The following is a 20,728-nucleotide window of genomic DNA, read 5'->3' as shown; positions in this document are numbered from 1 at the left end:
AAAGGGTCAAGCAAGACTAAATAGCCCAGTCAGAATTGCAAAAAGTGGACACACCTGATAAATGCTGCGATCCAGAGACAGCAGCGCTACCACTTATAACCACCGGAGGGAGCCCAAGAGCAGAATTCACAACAGCCTACGTGAATTCGGCACAGGGGCAGTGAATCATTCTGCTGATCCTGGCAGCAGATGTGCGACGTGTCTACAAGCAGAGGAAGCCGGTCACATTAAAGGGGTTTTCCCCATGAACGAAAGTTCATTTTAAAAATTGTCTGTGTCTTTCCGTGTACAAGAGCACATAGGGTACACAGGTCAAATAAGAGATGACATGAGAGGAGAAGACAGCAGATGGGGAGAGAGAAAGCGCACAAGGGTGAGAGAGACAGAGCACAGGGGGGAGACAGTGCAAACGGGACAGCACATGAGGGGAGAACACAGCACAGAAAGGAGAAAGACAGCAGACGAGGGGGAGAGCACATGGGGTAGACAGGTCAAAGAAGAGAGCTCAGACGGGAGAAGTCAGCACATGGTGAAAGGGAGAGTGGATAGGTGAGGGTGGGGAGAGATTCTCAACGCTGCTAAGCCTGCCCCTATCATGACATTACTGCCCTCCCGATGCGATAGCATTGGGTGTCCATCTAGTTATAGTGCTTTGACACAAAGCACTATATTGTTATTCCATCGTGGTAAACTTCATATTATTATTATTCAGTCCGCAGTTAATGCGGCCCGAACCGCTTCACTCACAGACTCCAGTGAGGTGTCATTTCGAAGCCAGCGTCCCCAAGAGGTGTGCTAAGTATTTTTCGTGTCGATCGGATTTGTAGTTTTGGCGCAACTTGCGTTTGAAAAAAGTGTCTCAATGCATTTCAATAGGGAAATTTCCCTATACGTTTATAATGGGCCTGATTTCTGAGGCAATTTCTAAAAATAACTGCCAACTGCCACCTGGCTGATTAGCTCATTGATATGTGCAGTCAGACACAGTTACTATGCCAACGCCTATGAACTCTACATCAGCCCACCAGGTCACAGCTTTTGTCAGATAATATCAGCTCTTAAAGTGACAGTACAGCACAATTCCAAAGCACTATCTGTAGTCTTATTATTATTATTACTAGATGGTGGCCCGATTCTAACTCATCGGGCATTCTAGAATATGTATGTCCACGTAGTATATTGCAGAGCCGCGCAGTATACAGCGCAGAGCCGCACAGTATGCAGCGCAGAGCCGCGCAGTATGGAGCGCAGAGCCGTGCAGTATACAGCGCAGAGCCGCGCAGTATACAGCGCAGAGCCACGCAGTATACAGCGCAGAGCCGCGCAGTATACAGCGCAGAGCCGCGCAGTATACAGCGCAGAGCCGCGCAGTATACAGCGCAGAGCCGCGCATTATACAGCGCAGAGCCGCGCAGCATACAGCGCAGAGCCACGTAGTTATACTGTCCAGTCACGTAGTATATTGTCCAGTCACCAGGGCCGGCGTTAGGGGCAGGCAGACTAGGCAGCCAGGGTTGGACATACAGCTGATGGCACTGCTCCAGGGCCCAGAGGTGGAGGGGAGGCCCTGGAGGCAGGCCCGGTATCATGCAGGATCGGGCCCCTCTCACTCCCTCCTGTAATCAGAGAGCGGGGCGCGAAGTGCAGGAGATCAAAAAGGGGGCGTGTCATGCAGGGAGAGACGCTGGCCAATGAACGCTTTCCTTACCTCACAGTGACCAGACTGAGGAGAGTGCTCACTGGCTGCCGTCTGTCCTCCTGCATGGCGTGTCCTAATGGTGAGTGCTCACCTACAGTCAGGGGCCCCGGCCGCACAGCACATAGAGCCATCATGGAGGAAGAGCAGGACTTAGTGTGTGTCTTCTGCTCCCTCCACTGTTCTAATCAGAGCAGGCTGCACCTCACAGAGAAGAGATGGGGGAGGAGGCTCAGTGCACGGGACAACACACAACACGGCAGCACCAGGGGGCTGATATCAGTCCTGCCTGCTCTATGCCCCATCCCCCACAGTAGTGGGTTCTGCAGCCCTCTCCTGCTGAACTATGTGACCTCATCCAGGGCTCCTCTGATCACCTGTGAGCTGATATCACACATTGGTATGTGTGTATGTATATGCTTGTATGTGTGTGTGTCTATGTGTATGTTTCTATCTGTGTATATATGTACGGTATATGTGTGTATGTATGGTATATTTGTATGGCTGTGTGTATGCATGTACAGTATGTGTATGTATGCACAGTATATGTATGTGTATCTGTATGTGCAATAAATTTGTATGTATATATGGTATATGTATGTTTATGTGCATGTACATACAGTATGTATATGTGTGCGGTATGTTTATACTATATGTGTATATACTGTGTGTATGTACGGTACATGTATGTGTATCTGTATGTACGGTATATGTGTGCATCTGTGTATGCACGGTGTATCTCTGTACGGTATGTGTATGTATGTACGGTATACTGTATTTATGTGTATATGTGTGTATGTATGGTATATGTATGTACGGTATGTGTATACAATATGTGTACATAACTGTATGTGTGTATGTACAGTATGTGTATATGTATGTACGGTATGTGTGTAGGTATGTACGGTATATGCATGTACAGTGGGGCAAAAAAGTATTTAGTCAGTCAGCAATAGTGCAAGTTCCACCACTTAAAAAGATGAGAGGCGTCTGTAATTTACATCATAGGTAGACCTCAACTATGGGAGACAAACTGAGAAAAAAAAATCCAGAAAATCACATTGTCTGTTTTTTTATCATTTTATTTGCATTTTATGGTGGAAAATAAGTATTTGGTCAGAAATAGTGTTGAGCGATACCGTCCGATACTTGAAAGTATCGGTATCGGAAAGTATCGGCCGATACCGCCAAAGTATCGGATCTAATCCGATACCGATACCCGATACCAATACAAGTCAATGGGACTCATGTATTGGACGGTATTCCTGATGGTTCCCAGGGTCTGAAGGAGAGGAAACTCTCCTTCAGGCCCTGGGAACCATATCAATGTGTAAAATAAAGAATTAAAATAAAAAATATTGCTATACTCACCTCTCCGACGCAGCCTGGACTTCAGCGAGGGAACCGGCAGCGTTGTTTGCTTAAAATTCGCGCTTTAACTTCCTTACGTGAAGTCCCGGCTTGTGATTGGTCGCGCGCCGCCCATGTGACCGCGACGCGACCAATCACAGCAAGCCGTGACGTAATTTTAGGTCCTTCAGGATTTTAAAATTACGTTCCGGCGTTGTGATTGGTTGCGTCGCGGTCACATGGGCGACGCGACCAATCACAAGCCGTGACGTCACGGGAGGCAGGAGACGCGCGCATTTTAAAATGCGCGCGTGTCCTGCCTCCCGTGACGTCACGGCTTGTGATTGGTCGCGTCGCCCATGTGACCGCGATGCAACCAATCACAACGCCGGAACGTAATTTTAAAATCCTGAAGGACCTAAAATTACGTCACAGCTTGCTGTGATTGGTCGCGTCGCGGTCACATGGGCGGCGCGCGACCAATCACAAGCCGGGACTTCAAGTAAGGAAGTTAAAGCGCGAATTTTAAGCAAACAACGCTGCCGGTTCCCTCGCTGAAGTCCAGGCTGCGTCGGAGAGGTGAGTATAGCAATATTTTTTATTTTAATTCTTTATTTTACACATTAATGTTGTTTCGATACCGATACCCGATACCACAAAAGTATCGGATCTCGGTATCGGAATTCCGATACAGCAAATATCGGCCGATACCCGATACTTGCGGTATCGGAATGCTCAACACTAGTCAGAAACAAACAATCAAGATTTCTGGCTCTCACAGACCTGTAACTTCTTCTTTAAGAGTCTCCTCTTTCCTCCACTCATTACCTGTAGTAATGCCACCTGTTTAAACTTGTTATCAGTATAAAAAGACACCTGTGCACACCCTCAAACAGTCTGACTCCAAACTCCACTATGGTGAAGACTAGGGTTGAGCGACTTTCATTTTTTTAAGATCGAGTAGGGTTTTGGGAAACCCGATTTTGTCCAGAGTCGAGTCGAGTGCAGTCGGCCGATTATCGCTAAAAGTCGGGGATCGACCGAAACACGAAACCCAATGCAAGTCAATGGGGAAGCATAGTCGGCAGTGAGTGGAGGCCAGGAAAACACCTACAGTGCCCATTTTAATGCCAAAAACATCCATTCTTGTTTCTGAAGCTTGCCAATCTTAATTAACTGTATAATAATAGTTGGGCATAGGGAATTGGGGGAAAGTTGTGGGGGGAGTAGGGCTGGCTCAAGTTTTTCGTGGGCCCAGGAAATGCGGACTACGTCACGGCGGTGTTGCAGGGAAAGGTAAGTATTTAAACGTTGCAAGTGCTGTGATCCTGAGCAAGCAGGGGGGGGCCCACTCGTTCGCATTGGCACTGGCACAGGGCCCCTCAAAGTACGGCGGTGTGTTTGCATGGCGGGGGCGCCTCCCACCAGCAGCGACACTTTTGCGTACTCTGAGGGGCCCTGTGCCAGTGACGTCGCCAACGAGTATGCCCCCCCACCTGATGAAGGAACCTGCACTTTCATCTGCACCTTCCTCTTTGTCCCTGTGTAAGGTGGTATAACATGCGGGAAGGGGAACCTTACTTTCAGCAGGGTCAGATTCTGGCTGTGTAGAGTACAAGGGGAATGTAGTGGTCTAGGTCAATGTACCAGCAGACTCATTTAGCAGTGGCTGGGCAATGGGCAGGATGAGGAGGAAACAGATATAGGGCCAAAGAATAAAGTAGGCTAAATGCAGTTCAAAATTGGTAACAGGACTAAACAGGCGGCATTGCTTTGTTCAGTGGAGTAGCAAACCCAAGAGCAGCAGACACTGTTTCAAGGGCCTAACCACACTAGTAGGCCAAATGCAGTTTAATATCTGATAGTATAGGGCGAAAGCCAGAATGTGGAAGCTCAGCTTTGTTCAGTTGAGGACAACACCAGGGAGGGGCAGACACCTTTAGTAGGCCGGAAAAGCCTATTGCATTTTTTAAAATGGTAATTTGGAGCAGAAGGTTGAAGCTCAGCTTTATTTAGTTGAGGACAACACCAGGCAGGGGAACACAGACAGACACCTTTAGTAGGCCGGAAAAGCCTATTGCATTTTTTAAAATGGTAATTTGGAGCAGAAGGTTGAAGCTCAGCTTTATTTAGTTGAGGACAACACCAGGCAGGGGCACACAGACAGACACCTTTAGTAGGCCGGAAAAGCCTATTGCATTTTTTAAAATGGTAATTTGGAGCAGAAGGTTGAAGCTCAGCTTTATTTAGTTGAGGGCAAGACCAGGGAGGGGCAGAAGCCGTTAGTAGGCCCTAACCACCATTTTTTTTTTTAAAAACCACTTAATGAGAGCCGGAAGGTTGAAGCTCAGCTTTATTTAGTTGAGGGCAACACCAGGGAGGGGCAGAAGCCGTTAGTAGGCCCTAACCAAAGTTGAAGGCCAAATGCAGTTTAATTTCTGATACTATAGGCCGAAAGCCAGAAGGTGGAAGCTCCGATTTAGACAGTGGAGGACAATTTGAATTAGGGACTGCAGACAGACTTAGTAGGCTGTCCCCTGTGGACCATGCATCCACCACATTAACCCATTGCGCCGTAATGGACACGTAATCTTCCGTGGCCATGCCTACAGGTCCATGCGTCTGTTGTCAGGTGCACCTTTGTACTCACAGATTGCCAGAGTGCATGGACAATGCGGTCTTCTACATGCTGGTGGAGGGTTGGGATGGCTTTTCTCGCAAAAGAAGTGTCGACTGGTTAGCTTGTAGCGTGGTACAGCGTAGTCCATCATGGCCTTATTAATAGTAAATAAAATATATAACTAGGCTCTATGAACTTTTAAATAGGTTCCAGGGGTACACGGGCAGCATTGGTGTGGTCAGTGGAGGAGTATTGCAAGTAGGGGCTGCAGACAGGCTATCAAAGGCCTAAAATACCAAACAGTAGGCACTCATGGCAGTTTTACATCGGTTACATGGATACACAGGCAGGCACTCCAGGCAGCATTGTGGTCAGTGGAGGAGTATTGCAAGTAGGGGCCGCAGACAGGCTATCAAAGGCCTAAAATAACAAACAGTAGGCAGTCATGGCAGTTTTACATCGGTTACATGGATACACAGGCAGGCACTCCAGGCAGCATTGTGGTCAGTGGAGGAGTATTGCAAGTAGGGGCCGCAGACAGGCTATCAAAGGCCTAAAATAACAAACAATAGGCTCATTGCAGTTTTACAGCGGTTACATGGATACACAGGCAGCTAGGTGGTGAGTGGAGGAGTATTTAAAGTAAGGACCGCAGACAGGCTATCAAAGGCCTAACATAACAAACAATAGGCTCATGGCAGTTTTACAGCGGTTACATGGATAGACGGGCAGGCAGCTTGGTGGTGAGTGGAGGAGTATTTAAAGTAGGGACCGCAGACAGGCTATCAAAGGCCTAACATAACAAACAATAGGCTCATGGCAGTTTTACAGCGGTTACATGGATACACGGGCAGGCAGCTTGGTGGTGAGTGGAGGAGTATTTAAAGTAGGGACCGCAGACAGGCTTCAAAGGCCTAACATAAGAAAATGGGCTGGCTGTAGGCACTTTATAATTGGTTCCAGGGGTACACGGGCAGCAGTGGTCTGGCCAGTGGAGGACTAGTGGAAGGAGGGACCGCAGACAGGCTTCAAAGGCCTAACATAAAAAAATGGGCTGGCTGTAGGCACTTTATAATTGGTTCCAGGGGTACACGGGCAGCAGTGGTCTGGCCAGTGGAGGACTAGTGGAAGGAGGGACCGCAGACAGGCTTCAAAGGCCTAACATAAAAAAATGGGCTGGCTGTAGGCACTTTATAATTGGTTCCAGGGGTACACGGGCAGCAGTGGTCTGGCCAGTGGAGGACTAGTGGAAGGAGGGACCGCAGACAGGCTTCAAAGGCCTAACATAAAAAAATGGGCTGGCTGTAGGCACTTTATAATTGGTTCCAGGGGTACACGGGCAGCAGTGGTCTGGCCAGTGGAGGACTAGTGGAAGGAGGGACCGCAGACAGGCTTCAAAGGCCTAACATAAAAAAATGGGCTGGCTGTAGGCACTTTATAATTGGTTCCAGGGGTACACGGGCAGCAGTGGTCTGGTCAGTGGAGGACTAGTGGAAGGAGGGACCGCAGACAGGCTTCAAAGGCCTAACATAAAAAAATGGGCTGGCTGTAGGCACTTTATAATTGGTTCCAGGGGTACACGGGCAGCAGTGGTCTGGTCAGTGGAGGACTAGTGGAAGGAGGGACCGCAGACAGGCTTCAAAGGCCTAAAATAACAAACAATAGGCTCATGGCAGTTTTACAGCGGTTACATGGATACACGGGCAGCTTGGTGGTGAGTGGAGGAGTAGTGCAAGGAGTGTCTGTCCCAGTACTCCCAAAATATAAATAGATGTTAATGTCTCGCAAAACAACCAAAACAAAAAAAAAGTTTCTGACATAGTAATTTGGCAGTAACTATTTAATGGTGCCAATATAGGACACAGACACAGACTACTTTAAGTTGCATCATAGATGTCTACAAATTTGTATTGTCAGTGCCAGACATTGAATGATGTCAGCGAATAGACTAAAGATTGGTGGAGCTGTGCGACATAATTTTGCACGTGGTAGAGCACATTTTGAGCTGGGGTAGGGGGGAACTCTCTTGAGGCCGGCGGGACCGCCCCAGGGCCCCTCATGTTACAACGGTGTGTCTGACGTTGGGTGCGCACCACCACCGCCAGAGACACTACATTGTACTATGAGGGACCCAGTAGCAATGCCGTCAACCAAAAGCGAGCACACCCACCTCTTCAGACAAACAGCAGTCTCACGGGTGCTTGCGCCAAGTCGCGATACCACGGCCCCGTGTGGGGAGTTTGGCCATTTAGGGAGGTGTAAACATGTCGTATGCTGGACAATCAGCTGCAGCAAATTAGACATTAGAAAAGTAATTCACAGGCAAGAGCTTTTCATAGGAAAGCTAGGTGTCGGCCGGGCAAGGTGGGGCAAAAGATTTCGAAATCCAGTTGTGGTTCATTTTAATGAATGTTAGATCGTCAACATTTTGGGTAGCCAGACGAGTCCTTTTTTCGGTTAATATTGAACCTGCAGCACTGAATACTCTTTCTGATAGGACACTTGCTGCCGGGCAAGCAAGCTCCTGCAATGCATATTCTGCCAATTCTGGCCAGGTGTCTAATTTGGAGGCCCAGTAATCAAATGGGAATGACGGTTGAGGGAGAACATCGATAAGGGATGAAAAATAGTTAGTAACCATACTGGACAAATGTTGTCTCCTGTCACTTTCAATTGATGCAGCAGTACCTGTCCTGTCTGCGGTCATAGCAAAATCACTCCACAACCTGGTCAGAAAACCCCTCTGTCCAACGCCACTTCTGATGTGTGCACCCCTAACACTCCTAGTCTGCTGCCCCCTGGAGCTCGTGTGAGAACGATCACGTGCGCTGTGTGCTGGGAATGCCTGAAGCAAACGGTCAACAAGAGTTGATTGTTTGGTTGCTAATATTAGTTCCAAGTTCTCATGTGGCATAATATTTTGCAATTTGCCTTTATAGCGTGGATCAAGGAGGCAGGCCAACCAGTAATCGTCATCGTTCATCATTTTCGTAATGCGTGTGTCCCTTTTTAGGATACGTAAGGCATAATCCGCCATGTGGGCCAAAGTTCCAGTTGTCAAATCTCCGGTTGTGATTGGTTGAGGGGCAGTTGCAGGCAAATCTACGTCACTTGTGTCCCTCAAAAAACCAGAACCCGGCCGTGACACGCAACCAATTTCCTGTGCCCCCGGGAAAGGTTCGGCATTAAAAATATACTCATCCCCATCATCCTCCTCGTCCTCCACCTCCTCTTCGCCCGCTACCTCGTCCTGTACACTGCCCTGACCAGACAATGGCTGACTGTCATCAAGGCTTTCCTCTTCCTCTGGTGCAGACGCCTGCTCCTTTATGTGCGTCAAACTTTGCATCAGCAGACGCATTAGGGGGATGCTCATGCTTATTACGGCGTTGTCTGCACTAACCAGCCGTGTGCATTCCTCAAAACACTGAAGGACTTGACACATGTCTTGTATCTTAGACCACTGCACACCTGACAACTCCATGTCTGCCATCCTACTGCCTGCCCGTGTATCCTCCCACAAATAAATAACAGCACGCCTCTGTTCGCACAGTCTCTGAAGCATGTGCAGTGTTGAGTTCCACCTTGTTGCAACGTCTATGATTAGGCGATGCTGGGGAAGGTTCAAAGACCGCTGATAGGTCTGCATACGGCTGGCGTGTACAGGCGAACGTCGGATATGTGAGCAAAGTGCACGCACTTTGAGGAGCAGGTCGGAGAACCCAGGATAAGTTTTCAATAAGCACTGCACCACCAGGTTTAAGGTGTGAGCCAGGCAAGGAATGTGTTTCAGTTGGGAAAGGGAGATGGCAGCCATGAAATTCCTTCCGTTATCACTCACTACCTTGCCTGCCTCAAGATCTACTGTGCCCAGCCACGACTGCGTTTCTTGTTGCAAGAACTCGGACAGAACTTCCGCGGTGTGTCTGTTGTCGCCCAAGCACTTCATAGCCAATACAGCCTGCTGACGCTTGGCAGTAGCTGGCCCATAATGGGACAACTGGTGTGCAACAGTGTCATCTGCCGATGGAGTGGTTGGCAGACTGCGTTCTGTGGAAGAGCTGTAGCTTCTGCAGGAGGACGAGGAGGAGGAGGAGGAGGGGGTGCGAACGCCTACAGCCAACTGTTTCCTAGACCGTGGGCTAGGCACAACTGTCCCTAAATTGATGTCGCCTGTGGACCCTGCATCCACCACATTCACCCAGTGTGCCGTGATGGACACATAACGTCCCTGGCCATGCCTACTGGTCCATGCATCTGTAGTCAGGTGCACCTTTGTACTCACAGATTGCCTGAGTGCATGGACGATGCGCTGTTTAACATGCTGGTGCAGGGCTGGGATGGCTTTTCTGGAAAAAAAGTGTCGACTGGGTAGCTCGTATCGTGGTTCAGCGTACTCCATCAGGGCTTTGAAAGCTTCGCTTTCAACTAACCGGTAGGGCATCATCTCTAACGAGATTAGTCTAGCTATGTGGGCGTTAAAACACTGTGTACGCGGATGCGAGGATAAGTACTTCCTTTTTCTAACCAGAGTCTCATGTAGGGTGAGCTGGACTGGAGAGCTGGAGATCGTGGAACTTTCGGGTGTGCCGGTGTACATGGCAGACTGAGAGACGGTTGGAGACGGTATTGTTTCCGCCGGTGCCCTAGATGCAATATTTCCTCCTACAAAACTGGTGATTCCCTGACCCTGACTGCTTTTGGCTGGCAAAGAAACCTGCACAGATACTGCCGGTGGTGCGGAAAATGGTGTCCTTACAGTGACGGAAGGGATGTTGCGTTGCTGACTAGCTTCATTGGCCGAGGGTGCTACAACCTTGAGGGACGTTTGGTAGTTAGTCCAGGCTTGAAAATGCATGGTGGTTAAGTGTCTATGCATGCAACTAGTATTTAGACTTTTCAGATTCTGACCTCTGCTTAAGCTAGTTGAACATTTTTGACAGATGACTTTGCGCTGATCAGTTGGATGTTGTTTAAAAAAATGCCAGACTGCACTCTTCCTAGACTCGGATCCCTTTTCAGGGATTGCAGACTGAGCTTTAACCGGATGGCAACGCTGTGCTCCAACAGGTTTTGGCTTTGACACGCGTTTTGGGCCAGATACGGGCCCGGCAGATGGAACCTGTTGCGATGTTGATGCCTGCTGCGGCCCCTCCTCCACCTCCGCTTCTGAACTACTGCCGCCTGCACCCTGTTCCCCCAATGGCTGCCAATCGGGGTCAATAACTGGGTCATCTATTACCTCCTCTTCGAGCTCGTGTGCAACTTCGTCTGTGTCACTGTGTCGGTCGGTGGTATAGCGTTCGTGGCGGGGCAACATAGTCTCATCAGGGTCTGATTGTGGATCTGTACCCTGAGAGGGCAATGTGGTGGTCTGAGTCAAAGGAGCAGCATAGTACTCTGGCTGTGGCTGTGCATCAGTGCACTCCATGTCAGAATATACTTGTAATGGGCATGGCCTGTTAAATGTTTCACTTTCTAAGCCAGGGACGGTATGTGTAAAGAGCTCCATGGAGTGACCCGTTGTGTCGCCTGCTGCATCCTTCTCTCTTGTTGTAGTTTTTGCTGAGGAGGACAAGGAAGCGACTTGTCCCTGACCGTGAACATCCACAAGCGACGCGCTGCTTTTACATTTACCAGTTTCGGAAGAGGAGACAAAAGAGCTAGAGGCTGAGTCTGCAATGTAAGCCAAAACTTGCTGTTGCTGCTCCGCCTTTAAAAGCGGTTTTCCTACTCCCAGAAAAGAGAGCGTTCGAGGCCTTGTGTAGCCTGACGACGAAACTGGCTCCACAGCTCCAGACTTAGGTGGAATATTTTTATCCCCACGACCACCTGATGCTCCACTACCACTACCATCATTACCAGCTGACAATGAACGCCCACGACGACCTCTTGCACCAGACTTCCTCATTGTTTTAAAATCTTAACCAAAGTAACTTTATTTGTTGCTGTCAAACAACTTACACGGTGAGCTATAACTTCAGTATGATTTCAATATCCCTTAACAGGTTGGTGAGACCACAAGGAAAATCAGGCACAATGTTACACACTCTGTTTTCTGTGGCACAAAATCACAGAGATGACACACACGCAGGACTGTCACTCAAGCACTAATGTCAATATTAATCTCCCACCTAATTTATTTTTTTTTTTTTCTCAGGGAGACTTTAGAAACCAAATAATATTAAAAAAAAAAAAAAAAAGGCTTTCTATGGCCCACAATTAGAGAGAGAGAGAGGTGGCACACCCAGGAGTCAAGACTGGCGCACAAGCTGAAAGGGCAATATTACTCTCCCACTGTTTTTTTAATTTTTTTTTTTATTTCAGGGAGACTTTAGAAACCAAATAATATTAAAAAAAACAAAAAAAAAAATAGCCTTTCTATGGCCCACTGAATGAGAGAGAGAGGTGGCACACCCAGGAGTCAAGACTGGCACACACGCTGAAAGGGCAATATTACTCTCCCACTGTTTTTTTATGTTTTTTGTTTTTTTTTCAGGGAGACTTTAGAAACCAAATAATAAGAAAAAAAATAAATAAATAAATAGGCTTTCTATAGCCCACTGAATGAGAGATAGCACACACAGCAGTGGCACACAAGCCCTGACTGAGGCCAATATTTTTCTCCCACTGATTGATGTAGTGTTTTTGTGTTGAGGTAGATTTTAGAACACAAATCACGGAAAAAATAAATAGGCTTTCTATGGCCCACTCAGTGAGAGATGGCACACACAGGGATGGCACTGTAGCAGAAATGCCAATCTTAATCTCCCACAAAAAAAACAAAAAAAAAACAGGGACTGTCGTACAATTACTATCTCCCTGCAGTAATCTAAGCCAGGTATGGCAGGCAGCAATAGGAGTGGACTGATGCACAAATTAAATAAAAAGTGTGGACAAAAAAAAGATAGCTGTGCAGAAAGGAACAAGAGGATATGTGCTTTGAAAAAAGCAGTTGGTTTCCACAGTGGCGTACACACAGCAATACAGCTATCACGGAGCCTTCTAGGGCAGCCCAATGAGCTACAGCGCTGAGGGGAAAAAAAAAAAAAAATAGCTTCCACAGTCCCTGCACACCGAAGGTGGTGTTGGACAGTGGAAATCGCTGCAGCACAAGCGGTTTGGTGGTTAGTGGACCCTGCCTAACGCTCTCCCTGCTTCTGACGAAGCGGCAGCAACCTCTCCCTAAGCTCAGATCAGCAGCAGTAAGATGGCGGTCGGCGGGAACGCCCCTTTATAGCCCCTGTGACGCCGCAGACAGCAAGCCAATCACTGCAATGCCCTTCTCTAAGATGGTGGGGACCAGGATCTATGTCATCACGCTGCCCACACTCTGCGTTCACCTTCATTGGCTGAGAAATGGCGCTTTTCGCGTCATTGAAACGCGACTTTGGCGCGAAAGTCGCGTACCGCATGGCCGACAAGCACAGGGGTCGGATCGGGTTTCATGAGACGCCGACTTAGCCAAAAGTCGGCGACTTTTGAAAATGATCGACCCGTTTCGCTCAACCCTAGTGAAGACCAAAGAGCTGTCAAAGGACACCAGAAACAAAATTGTAACCCTGCACCAGGCTGAGAAGACTGAATCAGCAATAGCCAACCAGCTTGGAGTGAAGAAATCAACAGTGGGAGCAATAATTAGAAAATGGAAGACATTCAAGACCACTGATAATCTCCCTCGATCTGGGGCTCCACGCAAAATCCCACCCCGTGGGGTCAGAATGATCACAAGAACAGTGAGCAAAAATCCCAGAACCACGCGGGGGGACCTAGTGAATGAACTGCAGAGAGCTGGGACCAATGTAACAAGGCCTACCATAAGTAACACACTACGCCACCATGGACTCAGATCCTGCAGTGCCAGACGTGTCCCACTGCTTAATCCAGTACATGTCCGGGCCCGTCTGAAGTTTGCTAGAGAGCATTTGGATGATCCAGAGGAGTTTTGGGAGAATGTCCTATGGTCTGATGAAACCAAACTGGAACTGTTTGGTAGAAACACAACTTGTCGTGTTTGGAGGAAAAAAGAATACTGAGTTGCATCCATCAAACACCATACCTACTGTAAAGCATGGTGGTGGAAACATCATGCTTTGGGGCTGTTTCTCTGCAAAGGGGCCAGGACGACTGATCCGGGTACATGAAAGAATGAATGGGGCCATGTACCGTGAGATTTTGAGTGCAAACCTCCTTCCATCAGCAAGGGCATTGAAGATGAAACGTGGCTGGGTCTTTCAACATGACAATGATCCAAAGCACACAGCCAGGGCAACAAAGGAGTGGCTTCGTAAGAAGCATTTCAAGGTCCTGGAGTGGCCTAGCCAGTCTCCAGATCTCAACCCTATAGAAAACCTTTGGAGGGAGTTGAAAGTCCGTGTTGCCAAGCGAAAAGCCAAAAACATCACTGCTCTAGAGGAGATCTGCATGGAGGAATGGGCCAACATACCAACAACAGTGTGTGGCAACCTTGTGAAGACTTACAGAAAACGTTTGACCTCTGTCATTGCCAACAAAGGATATATTACAAAGTATTGAGATGAAATTTTGTTTCTGACCAAATACTTATTTTCCAGCATAATATGCAAATAAAATGATAAAAAAACAGACAATGTGATTTTCTGGATTTTTTTTTCTCAGTTTGTCTCCCATAGTTGAGGTCTACCTATGATGTAAATTACAGACGCCTCTCATCTTTTTAAGTGGTGGAACTTGCACTATTGCTGACTGACTAAATACTTTTTTGCCCCACTGTATATGTATGTACGGTATATGTATGTGTATCTGTGTATGTACGGTATATGTATGTATGGTATGTGTGTGAATGTACGGTATATGCATGTGTATGTACGCTATGTGTATGTATGACAGTATATGTATGTGTATCCGTGTGTATGTATGGTATATGTATGCACTGACCTGTTGAAGCGCCAGCCAGGCGCGAAACAGCTGTTGTCCAGCTTCGCCGCACTCCCCATCCAGCACCCCCGGCCGTGAAGATGTGTTTCATGTATCAATAAAGTCACCTGCATCGGACGTCTAGTGAGTGCGTTCCTTTTCTACGTTCACTGACATTTACCATTGGATTTCTTCTGTGGAACTCGGCACCCAGGACTCGATGCCTTGGCCAGCAGCGTGCAGGTGAGCGGTTCCCACCACATCTCTCCCAGACTGTTGGTGCGGTCCGACTTTTTTCCCTTTTTTTTACGGATGGTATATGTATGTGTTTGCATATACTGTATTTATATGTGTATCTGTATGTATGTATGGTATATGTAGAGCAGATACCAGACATATCGTGGTTATGTAATCTACTAGATGGTGGCCCGATTCGAACGCATCGGGTATTCTAGAATATGTATGTATGTGTGTATATAGCAGCCACATAGTATATACTGTAGCAGACACGCAGTACATAACACAGTCCACGCAGTATATGACACAGCCCACGCAGTATATAATACAGGCCACGCAGTATATAACAGTGGCCACGCAGTGTATAACACAGCCCACATAGTATATAACACTGCCCTCGTAGTATATAGCAGCCACGCAGTATATAACAGCCCACGTAATATATAGCACAGCCCACGTAGTATATAACAGCCCACGCAGTATATAACACTGGCCACGTAGTATATAGCAGCGACGCAGTATATAACATAGGCCACGTAGTATATAGCAGTGTGGGCACCATATCCATGTTAAAAAAAATAATTAAAATAAAAAATAGATATATACTCACCTCCGGCGTCCAGCGAAGCTGTCCCGATGCACGCGCTGCTGCCGCCAGCTTCCGTTCCCAGAGATGCATTGCGAAATTACCCAGATGACTTAGCGGTCTTGCGAGACCGCTAAGTCTTCTGGGTAATTTCGCAATGCATCTCTGGGAACGGAAGCTGGCGGCAGCCGCGCGCACTGGCGGATGACGGAAGGTGAGAATAGCAGGTTTTTTGTTTTTTTTTATTATTTTTAACATTAGATCTTTTTACTATTTCTGTGTGATGTGCAATATGTTAGTATTTGGGGCCCCATTTTAAACTTTTGCCTAGGGCCCCACTTTGCCTAAAACCGGCCCTGCCAGTCACATAGTATACTGCATATCCCTGTTAAAAAAAAAAGAATTAAAATAAAAAATAGTTACATACTCACCTACTGGAGCGGCCGGTACACGATGCTTGTTGCACCTCCTGGAGCGGCCGGTACACGATGCTTGTTGCACCTCCTGGAGCGGCCAGTACACGATGCTTGTTGCACCTCCTGGAGCGGCCGGTACACGATGCTTGTTGCACCTCCTGGAGCGGCCGGTACCCGATGCTTGTTGCACCTCCTAGAGCGGCCGGTACACGATGCTTGTTGCACCTCCTGGAGCGGCCAGTACACGATGCTTGTTGCACCTCCTGGAGCGGCCGGTACACGATGCTTGTTGCACCTCCTGGAGCGGCCGGTACACGATGCTTGTTGCACCTCCTGGAGCGGCCGGTACCCGATGCTTGTTGCGCGCTCCGGTCCCAAGAGTGCATTGCGGTCTCATGAGATGACGACGTAGCGGTGTCATGAGACCGCACGTCATCATCTCGCGAGACCGCAATGCATGCAGCGGTGACCGGGGTGTCGCGCGGAGCGGGAAAGGCCGGTTCCTGAACCGGAGGGGCCACCGGAGGGTGAGAATGTAACTATTTTTTTTTTTTCATTATTTTTAACATTAGATATTTTTACTATTCGTGCTGCATAAGCAGCTTCAATAGTAAAAAGGTGGTCACACAGGGTTAATAGCAGCGTTAACCGAGTGCGTTACACCGCGGTCAACGCTGCCATTAACCCTGTGTGAGCGCTGACCGGAGGGGAGTATGCGGGCGCCGGGCAGTGAGTGCGGGGAGTAAGGAGCGGCCATTTTCTTCCGTACTGTGCGCGTCGCTGATTGGTCGCGGCAGCTATGACAGGCAGCTGCCGAGACCAATCAGCGAACGAATAACGGAGACAGAAAGACGGAAGCGCCCTTAGACAATTATATAGTAGATTACCCCGCTCACCAATTCGGACCGCGAGTGGCCCCACCCACCAAATCGTACCCCAAGGGGCCCCGCCCCCAAATGGGACCCCGCCACCCAAATCGGACCCCGAGGGGCCCCGCCCACTAAATCAGACCCCGAGGGGCCCTGCCCACCAATTCGGACACCGAGGGGACCCACCCACCAAATCGGACCCCCAGTGGTCCCGCCCACCAAATCGGACCCAGAGGGGCCCCGCCCACCAAATCGGACCCAGAGGGGCCCCGCCCATCAAATCGGACCCCCAGGGGACCCGCCCACCAAATCGGACCCCCAGGGGCCCCGCCCACCAAATCGGACCCAGAGTGACCCCACCCACCAAATCGGACCCAGAGTGACCCCGCCCACCAAATCGGACCCAGAGTGACCCCGCCCACCAAATCGGACCCAGAGTGACCCCGCCCACCAAATCGGACTCAGAGTGACCCCGCCCACCAAATCGGACCCTGAGGTGCCCAGCCCACCAAATCGGACCCTGAGGTGTCCAGCCCACCAAATCGGACCCTGAGTGACCCCACCCACCAAATCGGTCTCTGAGGTGCCCCGCCCACCAAATCGGACCCAGAGTGGCTCCGCCCACCGAATCGGACGCAAAGTGACCCCGCCCACCGAATCGGACCTAGATTTACCCCGCCCACAAAATCAGACCCAGATTGACCCCGCCCACAGAATCGGACCGAGTGACCCCGCCCACCAAATCGGACCCAGAGTGACCGCGCCCACAGAATCGGACCAAAAGTGACCCCGCCCACCGAATCGGACCTAGATTTACCCCACCCACAAAATCAGACCCAGATTAACCCAACCCACCAAATCGGATCGCCTGAGGGGCACCCAAGTGTGAAAGTCTTGCAGGGGCAGCCCCGGCACCATTCCAAAGCACTATCTGTAGTTCCTTCAGGAAATACCCATCTTTTTTTCGTGTCGATCAGATTTGTAGTTTTGGCGCAATTTGCGTTTGAAAAAAGTGTTTCAATGCATTTCAATAGGGAAATTTTCCCAAACGTTTATAATGGGCCTGATTTCTGAGGCAATTTCTAAAAATAACTGCCACCTGGCTGATTAGCTCATTGATATGCGCAGTCAGACTCAGTTACTATGCCAACGCCTGCGAACTGTACCAAGACACAGTTTTGCCAGATAATATCAACTCTTAAAGTGACCTGCCCACCAAATCGGATCCCGAGGTGCGCAGCCCGCCAAATCGGACCCAGGGTGGCGCCGCCCGCCAAATCGGACCCAGAGTGGCGGCGCCCGCCAAATCGGACCCAGAGTGGCGCCGCCCGCCAAATTGGACCCAGAGTGGCGCCGCCCGCCAAATCGGACCCAGAGTGGCGCCGCCCGCCAAATCGGACCCAGAGTGGCGCCGGCCACCAAATCGGACCCAGAGTGGCGCCGGCCGCCAAATCGGACCCAGAGTGGCGCCGCCCGCCAAATCGGACCCAGAGTGGCGCCGGCCGCCAAATCGGACCCAGAGTGGCGCCGCCCGCCAAATCGGACCCAGAGTGGCGCCGCCCGCCAAATCGGACCCAGAGTGGCGCCGGCCGCCAAATCGGACCCAGAGTGGCGCCGGCCGCCAAATCGGACCCAGAGTGGCGCCGCCCGCCAAATCGGACCCAGAGTGGCGCCGCCCGCCAAATCGGACCCAGAGTGGCGCCGCCCGCCAAATCGGACCCAGAGTGGCGCCTCCCACCAAATCGGACTTAGAGCGGCGCCGCCCGCCAAATCGGACCCAGAGTGGCGCCGCCCGCCAAATCGGACCCAGAGTGGCGCCGCCCGCCAAATCGGACCCAGAGTGGCGCCGCCCGCCAAATCGGACCCAGAGTGGCGCCGCCCGCCAAATCGGACCCAGAGTGGCGCCACCCGCCAAATCGGACCAAGAGTGGCGCCTCCCACCAAATCGGACCCAGAGTGGCGCCGCCCGCCAAATCGGACCCAGAGTGGCGCCGCCCGCCAAATCGGACCCAGAGTGGCGCCGCCTGCCAAATCGGACCCAGAGTGGCGCCGCCCGCCAAATTGGACCCAGAGTGGCGCCGCCCGCCAAATTGGACCCAGAGTGGCGCCGCCCATCAAAGCGGACCCAGAGTGGTGCCGCCTGCCAAATCGGACCCAGAGTGGCGCCGCCCGCCAAATCGGACCCAGAGTGGCGCCGCCCGCCAAATCGGACCCAGAGTGGCGCCGCCCGCCAAATCGGACCCAGAGGGGCACCTCCCACCAAATCGGACCCAGAGTGGCGCCGCCCGCCAAATCGGACCCAGAGTGGCGCCGCCCGCCAAATCGGACCCAGAGTGGCGCCGCCTGCCAAATCGGACCCAGAGTGGTGCCGCCCGTCAAATCAGACCCAGAGTGGCGCCGCCCGCCAAATCGGACCCAGAGTGGCGCCGCCCGCCAAATCGGACCCAGAGTGGCGCTGCCCGCCAAATCGGACCCAGAGTGACCCCGCCCACCAAATCGGAACCAGAGTGGCCTCACCCCTTTAGGGGCTACAACTACCAAACCAGCGCCTGAGGGGCACCCAAGTGTGAAAGTCTTGCAGGGGCAGCCCCGGCACCATTCCAAAGCACTATCTGTAGTTCCTTCAGGAAATACCCATCTAGTTAATCTATGAAAACATATGTCCATGAAAAGACAGGGCAAGAATACCTCCAAGAAAAAAGGGGGGACACCAGCAAAGAATGAACTGACCCAACTATAAGTGATGTACATGAAAATAGCATATATAGAGCCCCCAGAAGAAGCATAGGTGAAATGGCGTCTGTCAGGTGTGGAGATTATACATTCTGTTACCTCTTCTCTGACTAATCTTATTTTCAGGTATTGTACCTTTCTATTATAATTGATATGATTGATTATTGTCAGATATGGTTTTTTGGATTGTTTAGCCTAGTGGAGTCCTTGAAACGTAGGGCATATATTCCTATGACCAAGATCTAATTGCTGCACTAGCACCTTACTTATTATAGTTATTAGGAGTTTCCTGCATTTCATTATACCCCCCTCCAATTCATTTTTTAAAACTCCTACAGATTGTGGATGGGTAGCTGGAGAACAACTGTTGCACTAGCACTTTACCTGGAATACCTCTTAGAAGTATCCGACATTCCTGCATTTTAGGCTCTATATATAGTGTATTATATTTATGTATATCCCTTAGGGTTGGATCAGTTCATATTGTCGTTGTCGCCTTCATTTTTCATGGAGGCTTTTCTTGCCATCTTTTTATGAATATATGTTTTATAGATTAATTACAAATGCATGTTTTTACAGTCTAAGTTGGAGTCTCTTTATATCTGTCAGCTATCTACTATTGCTTTAACAAATACTGGTGTTTAATGAACAAAGAAGTGAGTGCCACCTTATTCCTTTGATTGGCAAGCTTTATTGGACTGGCAAACCCAAACAGGAAACCGAACATATAGTAAAAAGTCCGTGTTCGGGGTTCGTTATCTGACACTAGTTGTCCGGTATGGACGCTGAACTTTACAGTTCGGATATGTTCATCCGTATTTATAATTTCTTGTGTTTTCTTCCACATTTGACCCTGAACAAGTTCTGTTTTTATTGAACCCTTTGATGGCTTTGACTGTCTATATTCCTTTTGGTCAGCTTGGTGTAGAGGTTATCACATGATGATGTATTTGTGCATCTTTTTTATAGAAATTATTTTTACATGCAGATATTTATTTTTGATGCATCCCAATATTAGCAATAATTTTCTGTTAATGAGTAATTAATGGGTCTCTGATAAATACCCAAGAGGTGCCCATGAAATCTTCAAGGAAGATTGTCTGCAGAGAACACTATAAATTGTGCTCCGTTCGGAACATCTTCGATTAACACAAGGAATCTTCTGACTGCCCGTCATCATTTATGTCTCTATCTTGTGGCTAACTCTGGTTACCTTCTTTTATGAGAGAACAGAAAATAGAATCTCCTCACTATAAATCTTTTCAACAATTAGCAATTATTTATAAAGTGCGTCTACTGTTTCTAAGGAAAGATAAGAAGGTGGCT

The sequence above is a fragment of the Ranitomeya variabilis genome, chromosome 5 (assembly GCF_051348905.1).
Source record: "Ranitomeya variabilis isolate aRanVar5 chromosome 5, aRanVar5.hap1, whole genome shotgun sequence".
Lineage (NCBI taxonomy): Eukaryota > Metazoa > Chordata > Amphibia > Anura > Dendrobatidae > Ranitomeya > Ranitomeya variabilis.
This window is presented reverse-complemented; position numbering follows the sequence as displayed.